This window comes from Bubalus kerabau, chromosome 3 (assembly GCF_029407905.1).
Source record: "Bubalus kerabau isolate K-KA32 ecotype Philippines breed swamp buffalo chromosome 3, PCC_UOA_SB_1v2, whole genome shotgun sequence".
Taxonomy (NCBI): Eukaryota; Metazoa; Chordata; class Mammalia; order Artiodactyla; family Bovidae; genus Bubalus; species Bubalus kerabau.
Window position 1 is genome coordinate 118,289,534 of NC_073626.1, and position 22,934 is coordinate 118,312,467.

At 39.1% G+C, this 22,934-nt stretch overlaps 1 protein-coding gene and 1 long non-coding RNA gene across 25 annotated transcripts in view; one reads left to right on the forward strand and one right to left on the reverse strand.

The window, feature by feature from the left end:
• NCKAP5 (NCK associated protein 5) overlaps window positions 1–22,934 on the forward strand; it is a 1,093,872-nt gene that overhangs the window by 685,578 nt on the left and 385,360 nt on the right. The window lies entirely within an intron of this gene.
• Window positions 21,931–22,934, reverse strand: part of LOC129646519 (uncharacterized) — a 144,244-nt gene continuing 143,240 nt past the window's right edge. The window contains exon 5 of the long non-coding RNA XR_008711996.1: window positions 21,931–22,714. This is a non-coding gene — a long non-coding RNA (uncharacterized LOC129646519). The remainder of the gene's footprint in view (window positions 22,715–22,934) is intronic.

The following is a 22,934-nucleotide window of genomic DNA, read 5'->3' on the forward strand; positions in this document are numbered from 1 at the left end:
CACCGATTTATAAATATTTATGTCAAATAGGGAAAATACAGTTATACTCTGAGAAAGGTAAAGGCAAAGCATTGGATGCTCTGGCCATAAAAGTTGGACTCTCCAAGTGACTTCTAAGGAGAGTTGATTGTAATTTATAGTGACATTGGGAATAGAAGAAAAATGGGGAGGACTAGGAATCACCAATATTGTGAACAGATTGGAATTTTTAATGACAAACCCAGCACCCTGAAAGATAACCTCCATTGGCAATGGCCCTGGGAGATAATGATGGTGTTATCTTTCTAGTAGCTCACAAGTTTCCTCTGTCCATGGGATTCTCCCAGCAAGAATACTGTAATGGGATGCCATTTCTTCCTCCAGGGTATCTTCCCAACTCAGGGATCAGATCTAACTCTACTCTCTTGCATCTTCAGCATTGGGAGGTGGATTCTTTACCACTAGCGCCACCTGGGAAGCCCAAAGGAAAGACAGAGAAGAAAGATTTCATGTTGAAGTATGAAGTCTTGATTTGGCATCTTGGGTGGAAGCAGTCTACCCCTGATGTCAACTATTTCTCTGTGTGTGTGTGTGTGTGTATTCCATAGCTTCTTTATCTATTCATCTTTTGATGGACAATTAAGTTGCTTCTGTATCTTGACTCTTGTAAATAATTCTGCAGTTAACATAGGAGTTCATTTATGTTTTTGAATTAATGCTTTCTTTTTCTTTGGACAAATACCCAGTTGTGTACTTCCTATATTGTATAGTAAATCTATTTTTAATTTTTCAGAAATCTTCCTAGTGTTTTTCTACATTGGTGTCACCAGTTAACATTCCATCCAGCAGTGCACAAAGGTTTGCTTTTGTACACATCCTTGCCAACATTTGTTACTTGTTGTCTTTTTGATAATACCCATCCTGACAGATATGAGATGGTATCTAATTGTGATTTTATTTGAATTTCCTTGATAATTAGTGATATTGAGCGTCTTTCAGGTGTCTGTTATCTGTCTGTATGTCTTCTTTAGAAAAATGTCTATTCAGAGCTTCTGTCCATTTTTTTATTGGGTTGTTTTTTATTTTTGATGCTGAATTATATAAATTCTTTGTGTATTTTGGATATTAATACCTTATCAAATATATAATTTGTAAATATCACCCCCCCATTTAGTAGGTGGCCTTTTCATTGTGTTGATATTAATAGTTCCGTTCCCTGTGCAAAAGCTTTTTAGTTTGATGTAGTCACATTTGTTTATTTTTGCTTTTGTTTTCCTTGCCTGAGAAGACATAGTCAAGACATTATTGCTAAGACTGATGTCAAAGAGTATACTACCTGTGTTTTCTTCTAGAAGTTTTATGGTTTCAGGTCTTACATTTAAGTCTTTAATCCTCTTCTTAAGTTATAAAATATCATATAAACACAACATGAAACACAGGAAATTATTTTGACAACACAAAATCATTGCTCTCTAGACAGATTACTTAATTGGTAAAGATAAAACTTTTATAATAAACTCTTACCAAGAATTAATCAATAGCTCAGTTAAACTTTGTTCTTTTAACAGAGAGTAAATCAAGTTTTGTTATTGTACCAGTTTATTTTTTAATTAAACTTATTATTTTAAATAAATAAAAATGAATAAATGTTTATTAAATAAACATTTAATAAATAAACCTATTATTTTTTTAATGAAACATTTTTTTTTCACCAAAATAAATTCATTTTAATCTTGATCATGGAGAAAATTCTTTCCTCAAGATTTCTTTTCCAGAAACCTCCCACAGCTTTATTTTTCCATTCAGATTTTGTCCTGTGTGTTTTCTCTTTCTCATTCTAAAATAACCTAACGCTTCGCTTTAGGATGAAAGTACTTCTTTTTCACCTCAACAAAATATGTTTCTGATCTTGATACCATCTCTTACCAAAAACACACATTCTGTTTTCTTATTATTTCTAGTAGCTTTAATTACACGTTAGAATTTTTAACCCTTAAAAGCCTCAATCTTTAGTGATAATAAAGAAGTAAATGATAGTTGGCTGTCTTTAGCATTAGCATTCTATGATTTGGTAAATTTATAAATACATTTTATATTTTTTAGAAACATGTACTTTCTCACAGTAAATTTTTCAGTGTGACATAAAATGTGTTTTCCATAGACTCAAATATCATTTAATTTCTCAGTAAAAGGAAGCCAAAACTGGATAAACCTTTGTTCAGTAATTAATGTTTCACTCTTTTATCTTATTTGTAAATGATCTAGGTAATCAATGAAATCAAGTTAACTCATTATTTAATTTAACTTAATAAAACTTTAAAGTTTCAAGTAACCAAAAGTATTTTATAAATTACTTTCTGTAAAGTAGGCATACCATAAAACATTATTATTATTGAAGAGTTTACCTAGAAAACTTTTATCCCACTTACATTTTTTAATTTCCTTATCTTTAACAATTATGTTTAAATTACTCATGAAAATTTCTTGAGAATGAGACAAAGTCAGCTATTAGTTCAATCTATTTTTCTTGCTAATAAATTTTGTAAGAGTAATATGAACTTATTTGGTTTTCAGCAGATCTAGGTAAAATAAAAAATGTTATGTTTAATGCTGAAAACTCTAAAAACATGCCTGTTTTTATTAAATGAAAATAAGTTTAATTTGAGTTTTTAAAAATAAAAAAGCTTTATCTGACATTTAAAGATTATCTGAGATCACTTGAACTTGAAAAATATTTGGGTTCATTTCTATTATATTTCTGAGAGTTGTAGTAATAATTTATATTAGTACTTAATTTTCTTTGTGTTCTGGGTGTTTTCTTTGTGTTTCTGGGTGTTCACTGGAAGGACTGATGTTAAAACTAAAACTCTAATACTTTGGCCACCTGATGCAAAGAGTTGACTCATTTGAAAAGACCCTGATGCTGGGAAAGATTGAGGGCAGGAGGAGAAGGGGACGAGAGAGGATGAGATGGTTGGATGGCATCACTGACTCAATAGACATGAGTTTGGGTAAACTCTGGGAGTTGGTGATGGACAGGGAGGCCTGGCATGCTGTGGTTCATGGGGTTGCAAAGAGTCAGACATGCCTGAGTAACTGAACTGAACTGAACTGAACTTAGTTAATCTTTTGACCAAGGAGTGAAAAGATAGCCAAAGAGGATTGCCTGTAGCTTCGGGTCATCTTTTTAAAAGGTAACTCCTTCAGACTCTTTGAGTGTCTTCAGAATGCAAATACAATTAAGACATAGGATTTCTAAAATGACTATGCAAATAAAGGAGGATAGAGGGGGAGCAGAAGGAGTTACATCTGTTACAGCCTTTTGTTTTAGGTGTCTCATATCTTTAAGGTTTAGTTAGCCTCTTGCAATGAATTTTTCAATGAAGTTACATGAGAGTCTTGAAGCCTTTTGGAAGTGTGTGCATACCAATTAAAATAGGTATCCTATTCTATTAATTTGGCTTGGAAACACTTGCTTTCAAGTGCACTTTTAAAATAAACTATGTTGTCTAATTGGAATGTTCCCCAAATGGCCATCTTAATGCTAGGGTGTCTTTAGTAAGATTCCGCTATTTTTGTAGATATTTATAGCTTCTGGGACCATAGTTCTTAGTCATAAAATTAGCAGGTACCAGGAGGTCATATGCTGGACTTTTTGGAACTTAAAGTTCCCATTTCTTTAGCTACAACTTTGCGTTTTTCAGAGTCGAACTAATACTGAAGGGGGCCGTACCACTGGGTTGAGGGTTGTGTGTTGTTCTACAGTGTACCTCATTGCATGGAAATTTTCCTGAGTTTGGCAGGTGACCAAGTGTTAATCTAACCCATTCTGCAACCAACTTATGCTAACGTGGGATTCTTAGAGAGAGATGGTGAGCATTCTAAAAACCTTTCAGTGTTTAGTCTGTGCCCACAAATTTTGTGACTTTCGGCTTCTGAGATTCCCATTAGCAACAGCTTTTACCTCATGTGGGCCTTCACACACCAGCAGTAACCAAAGAGATGTTACTGTGGACTGGACACAAGGCCTTGGGCACAGCTCCAGTAATTCACATCGTGAAACTAGGAAAGGGGGAAGGGTTGAACCAACAGAATTCAACACAAGGGGACTGTGGACTGGGATTCCAATCAAATGGGTAACTGGAGGCCCAATCAAGGGCTAGGGGCTTGGGTTCTGGGTAAAACTTGTCTGCTAGCTTAAGCTAACTGTCCCTGGACTAGAAAGCTAGTTAGATCAGGAACGCAATACAAAGAGAACAGAGCTCAGAACTAAGAGGAAGGAACTTATCACCATGCTCAGAAATGGTGAGCAAGGGAACTCAAAGGGTTTGTGGGTACCAGGACATGCATTTCTTATTTTTAAAATATAGATTTATTTACTTGACTGCATCAGGTCTTAGTTGTGGCACAGAGGATCTTCAGTCTCCATGCAGTATGTGGGATCTTTAGTTGCAGCATGTGAAATCTTAGTTGCGTTATGTGGGATCTAGTTCCCTAACCAGGGATTAAACCCGTGCCCCCTGATTTGGGACCATGGAGTCTTAGCCACTGAACCATAAGGGAAGTCCCAGGATAAGTATTTCTCATTGTCCCTGAAACCACAAGAAGTCTCCTTCGATCCCTTAGCTGCCACCGGATCTTTTAAAAAACAAAATTCAACTGAGTAAATGTTATAGATCTTACTGGCTTTATTCAGCAATTCCATCTAGCAAATAGAAAGGAGCTCCACCAAGCTGTGCAATAGGGAAAGCTCTTATAGGCAGAAAGAGTCAGGACAAGGGTGTCACTAGAAAAAAATGAATTGTTTCAGGCAAGGTCACCTGCCTTTGAGGGACAATCACTGCAGATGGTGACTGCAGCCATGAAATTAAAAGACGCTTACTCCTTGGAAGGAAAGTTATGACCAACCTAGATAGCATATTCAAAAGCAGAGACACTACTTTGCCAACAAAGGTTCATCTAGTCAAGGCTATGGTTTTTCCTGTGGTCATGTATGGATGTGAGAGTTGGACTGTGAAGAAGGCTGAGCGCCAAAGAATTGATGCTTTTGAACTGTGGTGTTGGAGAAGACTCTTGAGAGTCCCTTGGACTGCAAGGAGATCCAACCAGCCCATTCTGAAGGAGATCGGCCCTGGGATTTCTTTGGAAGGAATGATGCTAAAGCTGAAACTTCAGTACTTTGGCCACCTCATGCGAAGAGTTGACTCATTGGAAAAGACTCTGATGCTGGGAGGGATTAGGGGCAGGAGGAGAAGTGGATGACAGAGGATTAGATGGCTGGATGGCATCATCGACTCGATAGACGTAAGTCTGAGTAGGCTCCGGGAGTTGGTGATGGACTGGGAGGCCTGGCGTGCTGTGATTCATGGGGTTGCGAAGAGTCAGACACAACTGAGTAACTAAACTGAACTGAACTGAGGGGTCTCTCAGGTAGATTACATTTCTAGTGCTAACCAGGTAATTTTAGACTGACTGGTAAAGATTGCATTCCTTGGAGAGGCTGAAACTGCAGTTAGGTATGAGGTCTCAGTCTGGTTAAGTGGGCTTATCAAGAGACTTACCAATTTGGTTAAATGGGCTTACAAGTGACTCCATTTGGGGCCTGATATCTCTTTTATCAGGGCTTCTCAGGTGGCTCAGTGAGTAAAGAATCCATCTGCATTGCAGGAGACACCGGAGACATGGGTTCAATTCCTGGGTCAGGAATATCCCCTGGAGGAGGAAATGGCAATCCCATGGACAGAGAAGACTGATGGGCTGTAGTCCATGGGATCACAAAAAATTGGACATGACTGAAGCGACTGAGCACACACACATGCACACATATCTTTTTTACAATACTTGTCACCTTCAGTTGAACCAAGGTGGATTCACTCAGAGTCTTCTCTGATTGCTTCAGTGTCTACGGCAGTGCTAAATACGTGGTAGATACCAAATAAATCAGTAACTTTAGTTATAATTTTCTATGTGTGTCATTTACGGAGCCGTTCTTATATGACAGGCAGGTTTTACTCCTAAGTAAACTGAGATAGAGGGAGATAATAATTGGCTCAAGGTCACACAGATCGTCACTGACAGGGCACAACAAGAAAGCAGACAGCCACTGCCAGCTCCGCCTCGTTGGCAGTTTGCAGGGTTTTGACCCAGGCGTGTATTTCCGAATTGCACACAGAAAAAGTGTAAATAGGAGACGTAAGTGGAGGATTTGTTTTTGAGAGTGATTATCACACATTTCAGAGATGATTACATTTTTATCCTTATTCCATTGTGTGTTTATCTACAATTAGCTGTATTTTCAAGTAATAAACTTCTTTTTTGGGAGTTTTGTTAGTCTGGGCAGCTTTCCTGACTTTTCAAGTGTAATTAGGCATGTGCAGTGAGTCTAGTGTTCCTGTCGAACATGAGGGACAAGCGAAATGCCTCCTGCTCAGCCTTGTGTGACTTTATCATGTTTTCCAGGGATGCAAGGTCAAGGAATAATCAGAGTTCACAGTGAAGTTTTTGAAGGACTCTAGCACAGAACTTAATTAAGGAATTTTAATTAGGTGTAAAACGGTGTGAAGGGAGAGACAAAGTCATACACAGGTCAGGCCCCAGGATTCTGAGCAGGTGAAGCATGCTTTGGGTTTAGTTGTCCTCTGCTTTTACCACCCTCCTGCCTCTGTGGTTCTTCCAAACACTGGTAGTGACCCCTTCCTTGCTTCTGTATCCTCCATCAAAATAGGGGAGCAAAAATAATTTTCCCTCTGCCTGTTTGAGTTCTTATTTAAGACCCCAGTAATAAAAGACAGGTCACCAAGAAAAAAATGAATGGAAATTTGTTAACATATGCGCCTCTTGCCTACAGAGATGCCTAGGAAAAACAAATTACTCAAAAGATGGCTTTAGGATTTAGGATTAGAGCTCATCTTCATAGGGAAAGCGGGGGAGGGTGAAGGCCTCTTAGAGGAGAGTAAATGATTATTGGGAAAGATAAATGGGTCCTTAGAGAACAGATGAAAGATGTGATCATTTGTGGCAAAGTTTGGGTGTGGTGCCAAGGTCTAGTATTCTTTCCTGTGACAAGTCAGTTTTTCCTGGTTGATGACATTCTGGGAAGGGGATGGATGACGATGGACTTTCTTTTGGAGGATCTGTCTTTAGGCAGAAGAGGGGCATTAAAGGAAAACTTTTCCCTACACTTGCTGCTTTTTTCAAGTGTCTGCAGCTCAAAATAATCACAGTGTCAAAGCAGTATATTTTGGGATGATGTATCCTGAACTCCTACAGTCATATTTTGGGGTAGTGTATTCTGCTACCTTCACTGTCCATGAACTTTTGCTTCAGAAAAATCTGATAAACTCTTTTCAGTGATTTAAAATGATAAAAAATGAAAAGGAAACTGCAACATATCAAGTGCCTCCTGAGCACCAGGCACTCTACTACGTGGTTTCCTTGTACTATATTATCTCCTCTCCAAGTAACAGCTCGGTAAGGTATCCCTGGTTTTTAGTTGCTGAAAGGGGAGTAAATTTCTCAGTATGATACTGTACAATCTAAAATGTTAACAAATAAGATTCCATTCAATCTATGGCCAGGCCTGTTTCCTTCATTAATGTTTTCCCTCCAAGAGCTTTTTATTTATTTATTATCATAAAAACTGTAACACTGAAATTGTTTTTTCTATCACCATACAGTTGATCCCCTTTAAGCATTTCACCCTCCCCTGATCCCTTCCTCTCTGGAAACTGCTAATTTGTTCTTTTGTCTATATGTTTGTTTTTGTTTAGATTCCTATGTTCACTTGTTTTGTATTTGTTCATTTATACCTTAGTTTTTTTATGTGCCACCTATGAGTAAAATAATATGGAACTTGTCTTTCTCCATCTAATTTATGTCACTTAACATAATGCCCTCAAGGTCCATCCTTGTTGTCACATAATAGTAGGCTTTCATCCTTTTTCTGGCTGAGTTACTCCACTGTATGTAAATGCCACATCTTCTTTGTCCATTCATCAATTGATGAGTACTCAGATGGTTTCCATATCTTGGTTTATTGAAATATTAATGCCGCTATGAACCTGGGGGTTCAGATATCTTTTTAAATTAGTGTTTTCATATTCTTTGTATGAATACCCAGAATTAGGATAGCTGGATAATACTGTAGTTCTATTCTTAATTTTATGAGAATTCTCCATGAGATGCCATGATCTTAGTTTTCTAAATGTTGAGTTGTAAGCCAGCTTTTTCGTTCTCATCTTTCACTTTTCATCAAGAAGCTCTTTAGTTCGTCTTCGCTTTCTGCCGTAAGGGTGGTGTCATCAGCATATCTGAGGTTACTGACATACCTCCCGGCAGTCTTGATTCCAGCTTATGCTTCACCCAACCCAACATTTCACATGATGTACTCTGCATTTAAGTTAAATAAGCAAGTTGACAATATGCAGCCTTAATGTATTCCTTTCTTGATTTGGAACTAGTCTGTTGTTCCATGTCCAGTTCTAACTGTTCGTTCCTTCCTGACCTGCATACAGATTTCTCAGGAGGCAGGTAAGATGGTCTGGTGTTCCCTTCTCTTTAAGAATTTTCCACAGTCTGCTGTGATCCACACAGTCAAAGGCTTTGGTGTAGCCAATAAAGCAGAAGTAGATGTTATTCTGGAACTCTCTCACTTTTTCAATGATCCAGCGGATGTTGGCAATTTGATCTCTGGTGCCTCTGTCTTTTCTAAATCCAGCTTGAACATCTGGAAGTTCACGGTTCACATACTGTTGAAGCCTGGCTTGGAGAATTTTGAGCATTACTTTGCTAGCATGTAAGATGAGTGCAATTGTGTGGTACTTTGAGCATTCTTCCCCTAGAGAAGGAAATGGCAACCCACTCCAGGACTCTTGCCTGGAAAATCCCATGGACAGAGGAGCCTGGCAGGCTACAGTCCATAGGGTTGCAAAGAGTCAGACACGACTGAGTGACTTTACCCTGAGCATTCTTTGGCATTGCCTTTCTTTGGGATTGGAATGAAAACTGACCTTTTCCAGTCCTGTGGCCACTGCTGAGTTTTCCAAATTTGTTGGCATATTGAGTTTAGCAGTTTCACAGCGTCATCTTTCAGGATTTGAAATAGCTCAACTGGAATTCCATCACCTCCACTAGCTTTGTTCGTAGTGATGCTTCCTAAGGCCCACTTGACTTCTCAATCCAGGATGTCTGGCTCTAGGTGAGTGATCACACCATCATGGTTATCTGGGTCATGAAGATCTTTTTTGTACAGTTCTTCTGTGTATTCTTGCCACCTCTTTTTAATATCTTCTGCTTCTGTTAGGTCCATACAATTTCTGTTCTTTATCGTGCCCATCTTTGCATGAAATGTTCCCTTGGTATCTCTAATTTTCTTGAAGAGATCTTTAGTCTTTCTCATTCTTTTGTTTTCCTCTATTTCTTTGCATTGGTCACTGAGGAAGACTTTCTTATCTCTCCTTGGTATTCTTTGGAACTCTGCATTCAGATGGATTTATCTCCTTGTCTCCTTTGCCTTTTGCTTCTCTTTTTTTCTCAGCTATTTGTAAGACCTCCTCAGACAACCATTTTGCCTTTCTGCGTTTCTTTTTCTTAAGGATGGTTTGATCACCATCTCCTGTACAATGTTATGAACCTCCATCCATAGTTCTTCAGGCACTCTGTCTATCAGATCTAATCTCTTGAATCTATTTCTCACTTCCACTGTATAATCATAAGGGATTTGATAGGTCATACCTGAATGGTCTAGTGGTTTTTCCTTACTTTCTTCAATATAAGTCAGTATTTTGCAATAAGGAGTTCATGTTCTAAGCCACAGTCAGGTCCCAGTCTTGTTTTTGCTGACTGTATAGAGCTTCTCCATCTTTGACTGCAAAAAATATAATCAGTTTGATTTCAGTATTGACCATCTGGTGACATCCATGTGTAGAGTCATCTCTTGTGTTGCTGAAAGAGGGAGTTTGCTATGACCAGTGCGTTCTGTTGGCAAAACTCTGTTAGCCTTTGACCTGCTTCATTTTGTATTCCAAGGCCAAACTTGCCTGTTACTCCAGATATCTCTTGACTTCCTCCTTTTGCATTCCAGTCCCCTATAATGAAAAGAAATCTTTTTTGGGTGTTAGTTGTAGAAGTCCTGTAGGTCTTCATAGAACCATTCAGCTTGTTCAGCATTACCAGTTGGAGCATAGACTTGGATTACTGTGATATCGAATGGTTTGCCTTGGAAATGAACAGAGATCATCCTGTCATTTTTGAGATTACACCCAAGTACTGCATTTCAGACTCTTTTGTTGACTATGATGGCTACTTCATTTCTTCTAAAGGATTCTTGCCCACAATAGTAGAAGTAATGGTCATCTGAGTTAAATTCACCCATTCCAGTCCATTTTAGTTCATTGATTGCTAAAATGCCGAAGTTCACTCTTGCCATCTCCTGTTTGACCACTTCCAATTTACCAATCCTTGTTATTTCTTGCCTTTTTGATGATAGACATTCTGACAGTTGTGAGATGGTATCTCACTGTGATTTGCATATCCCTAATAATTAGCAGAAAATAGTTTAAACTAAAGAAATTAACCTTTACCGATTAACTTTCAAATATCAACAAGGCTAGAGGGTTGGAAGTCCTTTAGGCATTCTCCACTCATCATACCTTGTAGGCTTGCTTTATGACTTTGTATAATTCCAACCATGAACTTGTTTACTTTTAAGACAAAATTTTTCTTGAATTAGTGTAGCTGAAAATTTGTACTCCTCCTGTCTCTGAGTACCCACAAAAAGGAAAGTGGAAAAACTCCTTGGGAGCCTGTCTTTCAAGGGATTTTGTTACTTATTTTGTACCCCTGAGCAAATGATGACTGTACATTTATTGAGCACGGGAGCAACAACAGGAACACTTGTGTATAATTCTAAGTGCTTTAAATCTTTTAAACTTATGTGACCATCATACCTTCTATAAGATGTGATAAATGTGCTTATCCCTGTTTTAGGGGTAAGGACACTGTAGCCCAGAGATATTAAATCTAGAAGAAGTCAAGCTTTCTGGAACCAAAACTCATAGTCCTAATCATTTTGCCCCCTTCCTTTTTGTTGTGATCTTCATGCAAATAATGTAGTATCTCCTGGGGGCATAACTCCATGAAACACACAACATAAGAGTTGTGAGTTTCAATATTATTTGGAGACCGTACTGAGGGCTATAGCCCAGGAGACAGCCCCTCTTTTATCTCTGAGGAACTGCTATGGCGAGGTAGGGGAGATGCCAGTAACATGTGATTTTGGCTATGGTGCGCATGTGATCCAGTACATATCTCTGTAGAAGGTTGTCGCTAGTGACAAGTAGCCCTCTGGTCCATTAGGAAAAGAAAGGTATATTACAATTCTAAACTCTAACCTGGCTTTGTTTTTAGGAATTTCCATAATGAATCTGAATACCCAGGGGTTTCCCAAAGAATGTGAAATGCCTCAAAGGTGGCCAGGATCAATTTAATGGGAAATGATAACCTTCAGAACTCATAGGAAGGAAGAAAATAAAATAATATAAATAGATTTTGGCATGAGTCATTAGCAGATGGTTTTAGATGGGCACAGCAGTATTGTCTTAGCACTTTGCTAATAAAAATGCTGCAGACATTGTTCTTATTATGTTTGTCAGGAAATGATCATATAAATAAAAATAGAAGATTGGTATGGAAAGACTATAAATTTGAACACCTTTCACGCTGCATCTCAATCAGTTAACAACAGGGTAGTTTCCTTGCCCTTTGCCATTATTCAATGCAAATTTAGGAAATGTAGAAGGTGTGTTATAAATTTGTTGTGTCATTCAATTACATATTAAAAGGTGGTTTCATTTGAGTTGCAATCCATAAATATTGCATTGCCGTATATCTACTGGTTTTCTGTCAAAATTACATTTTCTAGTTAGGTAAGCAGATGTCTTCTCCGTAAGTCTGATCACTTTGGAGATGGCCATTAACTCTGTTCTGTTAGCCAGACAGACATCTCTTCCTGAATCTTTCAGACACAAACTTTTAAGAAATATACTTAAATCCTGCCTTACACTGAATGTCTTTAACAATGTGTCCAGACTTAGAAAACCTCCTCTTGTTTTATTATGATTTATTTTGGAAACAGTCCCTGTTTTCTTCTCTAGTATATTAATACTGCTTAATTAAGGATTCCAAAAGACCAGTTTCCTTGTCTTATTTTGTATTTAGACAAAGAGCATACCAGCTCTGGGGAAGGCAGCTAAATTATTTCTTAATACAGAAGGCCTGTGAAGATTTGTTTCCATCAGATTTTGGTGAAATGCACATCTGTTCAGCTAAAGAACTACAATTACCAAAGCAGGTAGAAACAGAACCTTCTTTATTTTCATCAGCCTTTTGTACCCATGGAACTACATTTTCAACTTCCCAAAATTTATTATAAATCAACAGACTTTGTGAGGTGGTGACTCTTTTTCTTCTTGCATGCCAGGCTCTCTTTTGTGGGTGATTCTGGGCATTAGGGTCATTGCCATTAGTCTGGCCACTGAGCAGTAGCTCTGAATTCATCTGGTTGTGTTGGTTGGTATGGGGCAGCTGCTTTACCTTCATTGAAACTTTCCCAAAATCAAAGGCAAATTTCACTAGTTTCCTTTTTTTAAAAAACTGTTTTCTTTTTTCTTTCAGTTTTCCTTTCCAAGTTCCTTTCCCTTTCCTATTTCTCTCCTCTACTTGCTTGTTTATTTCTATCCCTAAGCCAAATCAAACACTCACAATGATTTGAGTATCTCAGGCTCTTTTATGTCTGTGCACAAGCTGTTTTTTATTTCTGAGTATCCTTTTCTCAGGTTTTTTAGATGGCTAATTGACTCACCTTTCTAGCTTCACCTCAATAATATCAAGCTTTTATTTTTTTATTTATTTTTTTAATTAATTTATTTATTTTAATTGGAGGCTAATTACTTTTCAATATTGTAGTGGTTTTTGCCATACATTGACATGAATCAGCCATGGGTGTACATATGTCCCCCATCCTGAAGCCCCCCTCCCACCTCCCTCCCCATCCCATCCCTTAAAAACCACTGCTGGGTGCCCCACTTTTCTGCTCTCCGCACATTCAGGCTTACATCTCATCATGCATAATGTGGACTGTTGTTTGTGCTGTCGCACTTTTTTGTGCCCCATTGACCAGTAGTAAGTTCCTTTTGAGTAGAGACTAGGTATTTTCTTTTAGTGTTCTTTGCAGCCAGCAATGTTAACATCCAGTAATTGTTGGATGGATGGATGGATGGATGGATGGATTGTGTTTAGGTGAAAATAAAGTATCTGTTCCTTGGTCTTGGAAATGAAACACATTGCACATGCTTATATTAATGTCTTACTGAAGTTTTACAACTTAATTGAGAAATTTCAACATATACAGAGCTATGAAAAGAGGCAACGTATGCTAAGTCCAACCAAAGGGGAAGGAGGGAGAAAGGACTGTGTAGTCATAGTGCACATAGACCAAAGCCTCAGCAGCCAAGGGAGGCCGTGAGGAGGCGGTGGCGTTTAGGCTCTTCCTTGAATTCTGTTTCTCTTCATTCTTCTTCCTGGCATTGCCTGAAGGAACCAAGGGATCTGAAACACTCCAGGAGAAAGAGGTAGTTAATTTTCTTTTATGTGGCCAAATGTAGCAACTGTAGACTAAGTCTGCCTTCAGATTCTTCCATTGCTTACTAGCTCAGTGATCTTGGGAAAATTCCTTAACCATTTCAACCAGCAGTTTCTCCATTTATCCAATAGTGATTAAAACTTAAGTTTTTATGAGGAAAGAAAAGATATAATCTCTGTAAGAGATTACCTATGTAACACTCTCACCATGATAGCTGGCATAATAGTAAGTGTGCAATAAGTATCTCCATTACTGTTGTCATCATTAAAGCCCTTTACCATGAGGTATATCTGTTCTTCAGTGCACTTGTTAATTATGTCTTTTACATATAGCAAACCTTATTGTGAAAAATAACTGCAATGAGAATCTCTTTCCATGTATTTATTAGGCGGAACCATGTAGAACTATCATTTTATCAATCAAAAATGGTCAAATATCAACCATTCCACATGATTCAACTTAATGTATATGTGTTTACCCATTTAGCGTCCTAGATCTTACCTATAAAAAAGAAAATCTTAAAATAAAAAATGATATATGAGAAACTTTGAGATATCCTGATTCACTACATTTAAGCAATAGTCTCTATAAAACTATGGCTTGGCAGAGATTGGGAAGTTAGCTGGAGTACCTCATTAACTATTGAATAGGTGAACCCTTAGTGCTCAGATCTCAGTCAGGTTAGGGTCTAGCTTGGATTGCAGACATGGCAAGTGAACTTAGTACTATGTTTCCTGGTTTTCACAATTTTCCAAACCAAAGACTGAAGCCAAGCATAGAGAATTTGCTATTATTGTTTAGTTGCTAAGTCTTGTCTGACTCTCTTACAATCCCATGGATTGTAGCCCCCCAGGCTCCTCTGTCCATGAGATTTCCAGGCAAGAATACTGGAGTGGGTTGTCATTTCCTTCTCCAGGGTATTTTCCCAACTCAGAGATCAAACCCACGTCTCCTGTATTGGCAGGTGTGTTCTTTACCAGTGAGCTATCTGGGAAGCCCACATAGACAATACAGTTTAAGTAAAAGTTATGTGGCTCCCATGTTGGGTCACAGGGTCAGCACAGCTATTGAGATGTAGGAAGCGACTGGATGGACGTGAGTTTGAGTAAACTCTGGGAGTTGGTGATGGACAGGAAGGCCTGGTGTGCTGCGATTCATGGGGTTGCAAAGAGTCGGACACGACTGAGCAACTGAACTGAACTGAAGCGCATAAAGGTCAGGTTCAGAATGCTGCAGGAATCTAGCCAGATATGGGGAGTCCTAGTGACAATTGAGTTGATTCTTAAAGGATTTGAGACCTCCATGGGGGGTGGAGGAAAGTCACATTGTAAATGGGAAAATGATGAGAAGTAGGTGTGGGGTCCAGAAAGCAGGTGATCTGTTGTAAGAGTGAATTCCAACTGGCTATGACTGACTGGACATATGCTATGGGAGGAGGGAAGGAGCAGGATATAATAAGGCCATAGGAAGAAGGGAAATATTGCACATACCCTGCTATGTGGTTCACTCTTTGTCCTGTGGGCAGGGAATATGGGCTCATGTAATGTTTGTAACCAAATTCTTGAAAGCATGACCATTATTGTTTGAAGGAGAGTGACCTGATGGTGACTGAGGATGATGAAGAGGCTTACTAGTTATGGGAACTAGTTAGAAACTTTTAGTGTTGTTCAGTGGCAAGAAATAGAGAGGCCTCATCAAAGTAGAGACACTGATCAAGGAAAGAGGAGGACACTGAAAGGGAAGAATTGGCAGTGCTTGGAAAGTGGTAGGACTTGGGTGGCAAAAAGGGTGCAGTTCAAAAAGATGCTGCAGACCTTTCATCCTGAGTGACTGGGAAAGGAGTGGTCTTGGGATTGGTCAGGAAAAGAATAGTTGCAGCATAGAGGGATTCCATCCAGGGGAGTACACGCCCGCAACAAAAACAGGAAAGATTCAAGGAGCATACTTAAGGGGACTGCTGCTGTCAAGTTCAAGCTGAGCTGTGGTCCACAGTTATAGGGTTTGTTGCCACTTCCAAAGATGCAGAAACTGTGAGAACAGTAGTCACAGCAGCCCTGCAGTCCCAAGACTGCTAACAGGCAAGGAAGTGCAAGTCCAGCCAACTGTGGCAAAACTTGACATTCTGGAAGCCCACATGATTTCCACCACTATTCAGTTCAGTTCAGTTCAGTCGCTCAGTCGTGTCTGACTCTGCGACCCCGTGAATTGCAGCACGCCAGGCCTCCCTGTCCATCACCAACTCCTGGAGTTCACTCAAACTCAAGTCTATCGAGTCGGTGATGCCGCCACTATTGGAAGAGGAGAAAAACATATGCTTCTTTTCAACCTTCAAAATATTGTTCGTGCACCTCATTGGAGGAACCTTAAACCAGGTAGTGGTGTCTGAGGAAGTACAATTCCCAGGCTTTCTGCTCCTGAGCCATCAGGGAAAGTATGGGAGTGGCAGGGAGTCTGCCAAGGGCAATTAAACAGTACCAGACCAAACAGGGAAAAGAAAGCAGATTATCTGGGGAAGATGTTGCTGGTGAGTGTGTATATGCTGAGTATGAAGTTCTGGCATGGCATCAAGTTGAGCACTGAGTAAGTCACTGGAAAGCCAGATCTGGGCTTGGAGATTTAGCTTTGGAAATACAGAGCACAAGACGTAATAAATGAGATTGGAGAAAAAGACAGGTAGAGATAGAGCTAGCAGAAAGAAAGAACAGAAGACTGAGACCTTGGCCATGGGGTGTGTTCATCTCTAGGTGATGGGAGAAGGAGACCTCAGTAGGAAATACAAACATGTTTAGATAAGAAGGAGGAATATGTGGAGAATGTAGCCTTGAAAGCAAGAGAGAGGAAGACTTCAATAAGGAAGGGGTAACCAAGGTAGGCGGATGCCTTAAGTCAAAAGACTTAGGACAAATTAGTGACTGTGGTGATTTTAGGTCTACTGATGATAAGAAACTAGTCTCAGCATAGACATCAGGGCAGAAGTTGGGTGAAAAGTAGTTGTTGAGATTAGTTTGGTGGGGAAAAATGTAAAAACAGAACATATAAACTGTTCTTTAATATAGATGGTGGGGAGAGGAGAGAAAAGAGGAATACATTGCAAAGGGGGCATGGGGCAAAGGAAGATTCCATTAGGGTAAAGTTGATGTTAACTAGTTTGACATCTGATTTAAGATTTTTAAAAAAAGCTTATGGAGAGAGAGAGACCAGCAAAGGGGCAGGTATGAGAGCAAAGGTCCAGAAGAGATGGAAGAGGATAGAATCCAGGGGTCCAGTAGTAACCATGGCAGAGGGGCTCAGGGAAAACTGTTAGTTTTCTAATTGGCGTTGTCACTGAGATGATACGAATGTGTTGGATTTCCTCCCAGAGAGTAGGGTGTCAAAGCAAGGACCACAGGAACATGTCTTGCAGAGTGAAAATTATCCAATATATCCAAGCAGAAAAATCTGGAAATGACCACCAGTCAGTGTGGATACAAATGCCCTCTTCTGTATACTTATTGACTGCTGAGTGGTAATGACAGCTCCTTGTTACAGGCTGTGCTTACTGCCAGTACTCACCCATAAGAAGTACATTGGCACTAGATTTACTCAGCTTCATCAATCAATTTCTTGCCTGTAGAAAAACTGCAATATCATTTTAGAGTCCCTTATAGCCTAACAAGAGGTAGATAATTAGGTCCTAGGGGATCTGTGTTCTAATAGGTTATTGTGGAGTGACCCTCTCCCTCCCCTTTCCAATCTAGAACAAGTCTCTGTACTTTATGATTAAATGTGTTCTTCTTCATTTGGAGGAAGGTAAGAATGACTGGAAGAAAGTTGACGTTCTGCTTATTACTTGGTTTTGGATATTTGTATAGTATGCATGAGTGTGTGCTAAGTCACTTCAGCTGTCACTTCAGTCATGTCTTACTCTTTGTGACCCCATGGCACAATCTGTGATCCAGGCAGCAATACTGAAGTGGGTTGCCATGCCCTCCTCCAGGGGATCTTCCCAACTCAGGGATTGAATCCACATCTTTTACATCTCCTGCATTGGTGGGCAGTTTCTTTACCACTAGTGCCACCTGGGAAGCCCTTTGTATAGTGTAGGTGTGTAGAATTTACCAACATTGCAATAATCCTACATGAATGGACAGATGACAGAGTCTGCCTAGTTTCTCATGTTTACAGGGAGAGGGAGGGAGAAAAGGACTTCTGACCATGGATCTGGAAGTCCTAAAATAGCATAGCTTTAACATTAAAAGCAGTTAATGTTGTATGTATCTATGCATGCTGCCATGATAATTTCTAGCAATTCAATCAGCATAGCATCTTCTCATTCATCATTTACATTTTAAAAATCCTGACACTTGGCAGATTTTGAGTGTTTATCAGTACTTAGTGTCTCATTTTTTTTTCTTTTGTGATAAGTCTGAAAACTGGTTTCTCTGGTGCTTTTACATATTAAAATTTTTTTTCAAGTTAGTGCAGAGGTCCTCTTCCCTTTCCCCCAACTATCCTCTCTTCTTTCTTTCTGAAGCATTGAGAATTCAAGGATAAATGGGCACTCTTTTCACCAAAAGTCACCCTATTTCCAGCCTCTATTTCACTGGGCAGAAATGTGCAATAAAAGTGCTATATAAAAGCTTGTATTCCACAATAAGAAATAATTGAAAACAATCCACTGTTGTTTTATCTTAACCTTCTGGTTGTGAAATTTTGCAGTTATTGGTACTAGTTTTATCATACTAACTATTTCTTAGCAACAGATATTCTGATGTGGTTATTCTTTATTTTCTCATAGACATTCAAAGTCAGGAAGAACAGAATCTAAATAGTGGAGGAAAGCTGAACATCCCAAGTTGCAGGGAATAAATATATATGTGCATGAAATGTAATGAGACCAGTGCTCCATTTAGGAATATGTATCCATTGGGGAGCAGTAACTAGAGGCTCTGTTTGACACTGTTTGAAATGTAGTTATAAATTTCCATTAAACTGTGACCATAACTTTAAATGTATCTAATTCAGTTGGAAGAGTCTTAACTAGTTTAGCTAACAAAGATGGACAAATGCTTTGCATTTGATTAAAATGTCTATACAATACTGCTGCTGCTAAGTCACTTCGGTCGTGTCTGACTGTGCGACCCCATAGATGGCAGCCCATCAGGCTCCCCCATCCCTGGGATTCTCCAGGCAAGAACACTGGAGTGGGTTGCCATTTCCTTCTCCAATGCATGAAAGTGAGAAGTGAAAGGGAAATCTCTCAGTCAATACTAAACAATACTAAAATGTCTATGCTGCTGCTACTGTTGCTAAGCCACTTCAGTCGTGTCCGACTCTGTGCGACCCCATAGATGGCAGCCCACCAGGCTTCCCCGTCCCTGGGATTCTCCAGGCAAGAACACTGGAGTGGGTTGCCATTTCCTTCTCCAGTGCATGAAAGTGAAAAGTGAAAAGTGAAAGGGAAGTCACTCAGTCAATACTAAACAATACTAAAATGTCTGTACAACCTATACAATTCTGAAATGGAATGCTCATACATTCAGTAGGCATACAGACTGTGATGTACACACTTAAAGCATGTTTCTCATCACAAAAGCTCATGGCAAGCAATTTAAAATTTGTAAACAAAATCATTAGTTTGAAAATCTCTTTTCTGTCTAATTAAATCCTACTCATTTCCAAAAATTCAGCACATGTCAACACCTCCAAAGGAACTCTCTTAGCCTCTTAGATTTTTTTCACCTCATGGCATCTTCTTTTGGAACTTATTACATATAATGTAATTACTGGCTTGCCGGTTTCCTATACTTAGCTGATTTTCTTTATTTGAGTGGCTGGTTATAGTACAAAGTGCATAGATGGGTTCAATGGATGATTAGCAAATAAGGAAATAGATAAATGCATGAGGGGATGATGAAAGAATGAATGAGTAAATGAGAGAATGATTACTCATATTATAGAAGGAATTGTCTTTAAGTTTTCCAGCATTGGAATAAAACCTAGGTTCATCTAACCATACTTTCCATCTACTTTTCACCATCAACTGTGTTCCAGATGAAGCTAATTAGTATATAAGTCCACAACTCAAGAGATATTCCATACACTCAGGGTAAATTGATACTGATTCTGTGATGGGGATAATAGAAGAAGACCTAAGATACATACTGGAGCCCTCTAACTAACTCACAGATAGTTGTTGAAACAAGAATCCTGCACATTAAATTGTTTCTATAATATTTAACCATGCCAAGTACTATATAAGTGTTTGGGGAAGACATGAGATTATAACAGAGATCCCTAAAAGTTAATGTGCAAGAATTTCTTTATAAAAAATACAGAATCATTCTCAGAGATTCTGGATCACTAAATCTCTGGTGGACCTGTGAATCTGAATTTTAATGAGATTCGCCCCCACCCCACCTTGATGATTTCCTGCAATTGTTCTTGAGAAAACACTTTTCACTGGATGAAGGAGAGACTCCAGTGGACCAGAGCTATCAGGGAAACAGGGGATGGGACTTAGTCTGGAGCTTGATGGATGCATGATATTTGGATAGGCAAGGAGGGAAAGGAAGGAATCTCCTTTTTCTTATGGTAATTGGCAGGAACATCTCTCTCCAAATACCAGATGATTATGATGATTGACGAAACACACTTTCATGACATTGCAGAGTAAGTATTACTCTGATGTTTCCTTTTTTGTTTTTAATCTACCACAGAAGCAGGTTTTAAATTGACTTCTTTTTCCCCAGTTTTCACTTTTACCTGTTAAATCTTGACACATTTCTACACTTCAAAATTTCTAAGGATCAAGCATGCCAGTTATTGCCATATCTTGAGTTGTGATGACATTTTAAACAAGGACTATTGGGTAAAAAATAAGTGGAACATTAAATGTCTCCTTCTACTAACACCACTGAGCAACCACCTCTTCCATTTTCCTCTCTGAGGTGACTTGGATGATCACAAAAATTCTGTGGAAGTACAGGCTGCTTTTCCATGTTTATAGATAGCTGCTATAAAATAGGCTACATCGGAAACATATGTATGTTAACTGTCATGCTGAAAGCTTATACTGTGTTCTTCAAAGCAAAACAGACTTTGAAGGTGTTGATTTCAAAATTTCCCATTAGAAGGAACACATTTGTAGACAATTCAGGAAGCTCAAAAGGACTAACTGTATAGGGTGGTGATCAATTTAGCATGGGTGAAAGAAGGGTGACAATGGATATCTAGTTGGGAAGGGAGAAAAGTCTCAGTAGTGACAGCTCAGTCACCAGAGGGAGAGAAGTAATACCCAATGGGGAAAGACCAACACGACTAACACCCATTTGCCTGTCTTGAGTTTTGGCAGTCAGCCACCTGGAGATGACTGTGTACAGTCAGACAAGCCGAGCAGACACTCACTGAGAAGTAGTTCCGTGTAAGTGTTCAATTCTGACAATGCAGATATGGAAGACTTTTTATTAGCACCAGTATCTGGTTCTCTTCTCCTTGCTGGGTGCTCAGAAGACAAAATTTACCAGCTACTGTAGCATTTAGTCAGGCCCTATGATTGGTTCTGGCCACAGGCTTTTAAATTGAAGTGATTTCTGGAATGAGACAGTAAAAATTCCTACAGTGCTCACCAGTGTCTCTTTTCCCAGTAGCACTGAATGCCTCATATTGAGAGGCTAAGACAGCTTGAATATTTGAGTTATTCCATTTACAGGAAGATCATAATATTATATCATCCAACCAGAAAGTGTTGGAGTGAAAAGGATGCTATTAATAATTGTGCCAGGATAATAGACATAAACTGGACTGTCCTGGGAAACCAGGACATAGACTCCCTACTCCTGCAGGACAGTTTGACTGCCAAGGTACCCAGACCGTGTGTCAACATACAGTTCAGTCATTTTTAAGCCACTGGGATGTTGGGGATGTGACACCAGTGTAACCTGTAACCTGGTGTAACCAGTGTAACCTGTCCTTTCTGGACTTAGAAGGTAGGTTATTCTTCAGAAGGTAGGTTATTCTTAGGACTTCCCTAGTGGCTCAGACGGTAAAGCGTTTGTCTACAATGCAGGAGACCTGGGTTCGATCCCTGGGTCAGGAAGATCCCCTGGAGAAGGAAATGGCAATCCACTCCAGTACTATTGCCTGGAAAAGCCCATGGACAGAGGAGCCTGGTAGGCTACAGCTCATGGGGTCGCAAAGAGTTGGACACGACTGAGTGACTTCACTTTCCTTTCCTATTCTTCAGACCAGTTGTTGCTGGAAATTAGAGAGAGGTGCAGTAGCTTTTCTATACTTTCTGAAAAAAGGAAAAGACAGTAGGTGCTTCCATCAAGTGTTGACTTGATTGGTTTATATTCCCAAAGAGACTATTTTCTATCTTTCTCATATCATCTCCAGAAGATCTATAATTCACAGAGCCTTTACTTCTGAAAGTTAAAGACATAAGAGAAACAAATACCAACTTATATAACATTTCACATTTTGTCTCATTGCATCCTCTCAACATCCTTCTGGAGTAAGTAGGACTGATGTGATCTATCCATTTCATAGAGAAGGATACTAAGGTTCTAGAAATGTAGGTGATTTGTCCAAAGTTGTGCAGCTGGTAGAAATGTTTCCACAGACCCACTTATGTCATTTTAGGAAGTATAGGACTCTCATACATTTACTTACTATACAGTGGCCACAGGAGTTGAGGCTGGGAGAGGATCTGACAGCATCAATTTTCTGGCTGTGCTGTGGTTTGCAGTACTGTCTTCTCGATTAAGAGAAGCCACCCTAAACTATTATGAATCAAATGTCAAAAGAAGCATATGAATTAAAGAGCAGGCCCATTGAAGAATGCCCTGTGCCATCCAGGAGACTCCAGAAACCAGTTTTATGGATTCTTAAAGCATCTCTTTGCTACTATTGCACTTTCTTGCCCCAAAACTTAATATTATAACTGGATCCCAAATATGGTCAATTAGATTTTCCTGTCCTTCTCTAATATTCCCAACAACAACAACAAAAAATACTAACTTATGGTGCTGCCTTGGACATTATTCAGATCCAGTGTAGAGTTGGTTTGACTCTTTAACATTAACTCTTGTTCTTCAAGGCCCCCTGAAAAAGAGTCTTTAAGATGTGGAAAGTGAGAATCAAATTCATGATTCATTTCCCAATGAGAAACAAGTCTAATCATGTCATTCAATTCTTCATTTTTTTCTGGGTCAAATCCCAAATAGGTTTTGAAGCATGATAAAACGGAGTGTGTGGTGAATTCCTGGGGGTCTTAACCATCTTATGAGGAGCCAGTCACAACTGTGGAAAAAATTATATACATACGGTGGGCCTC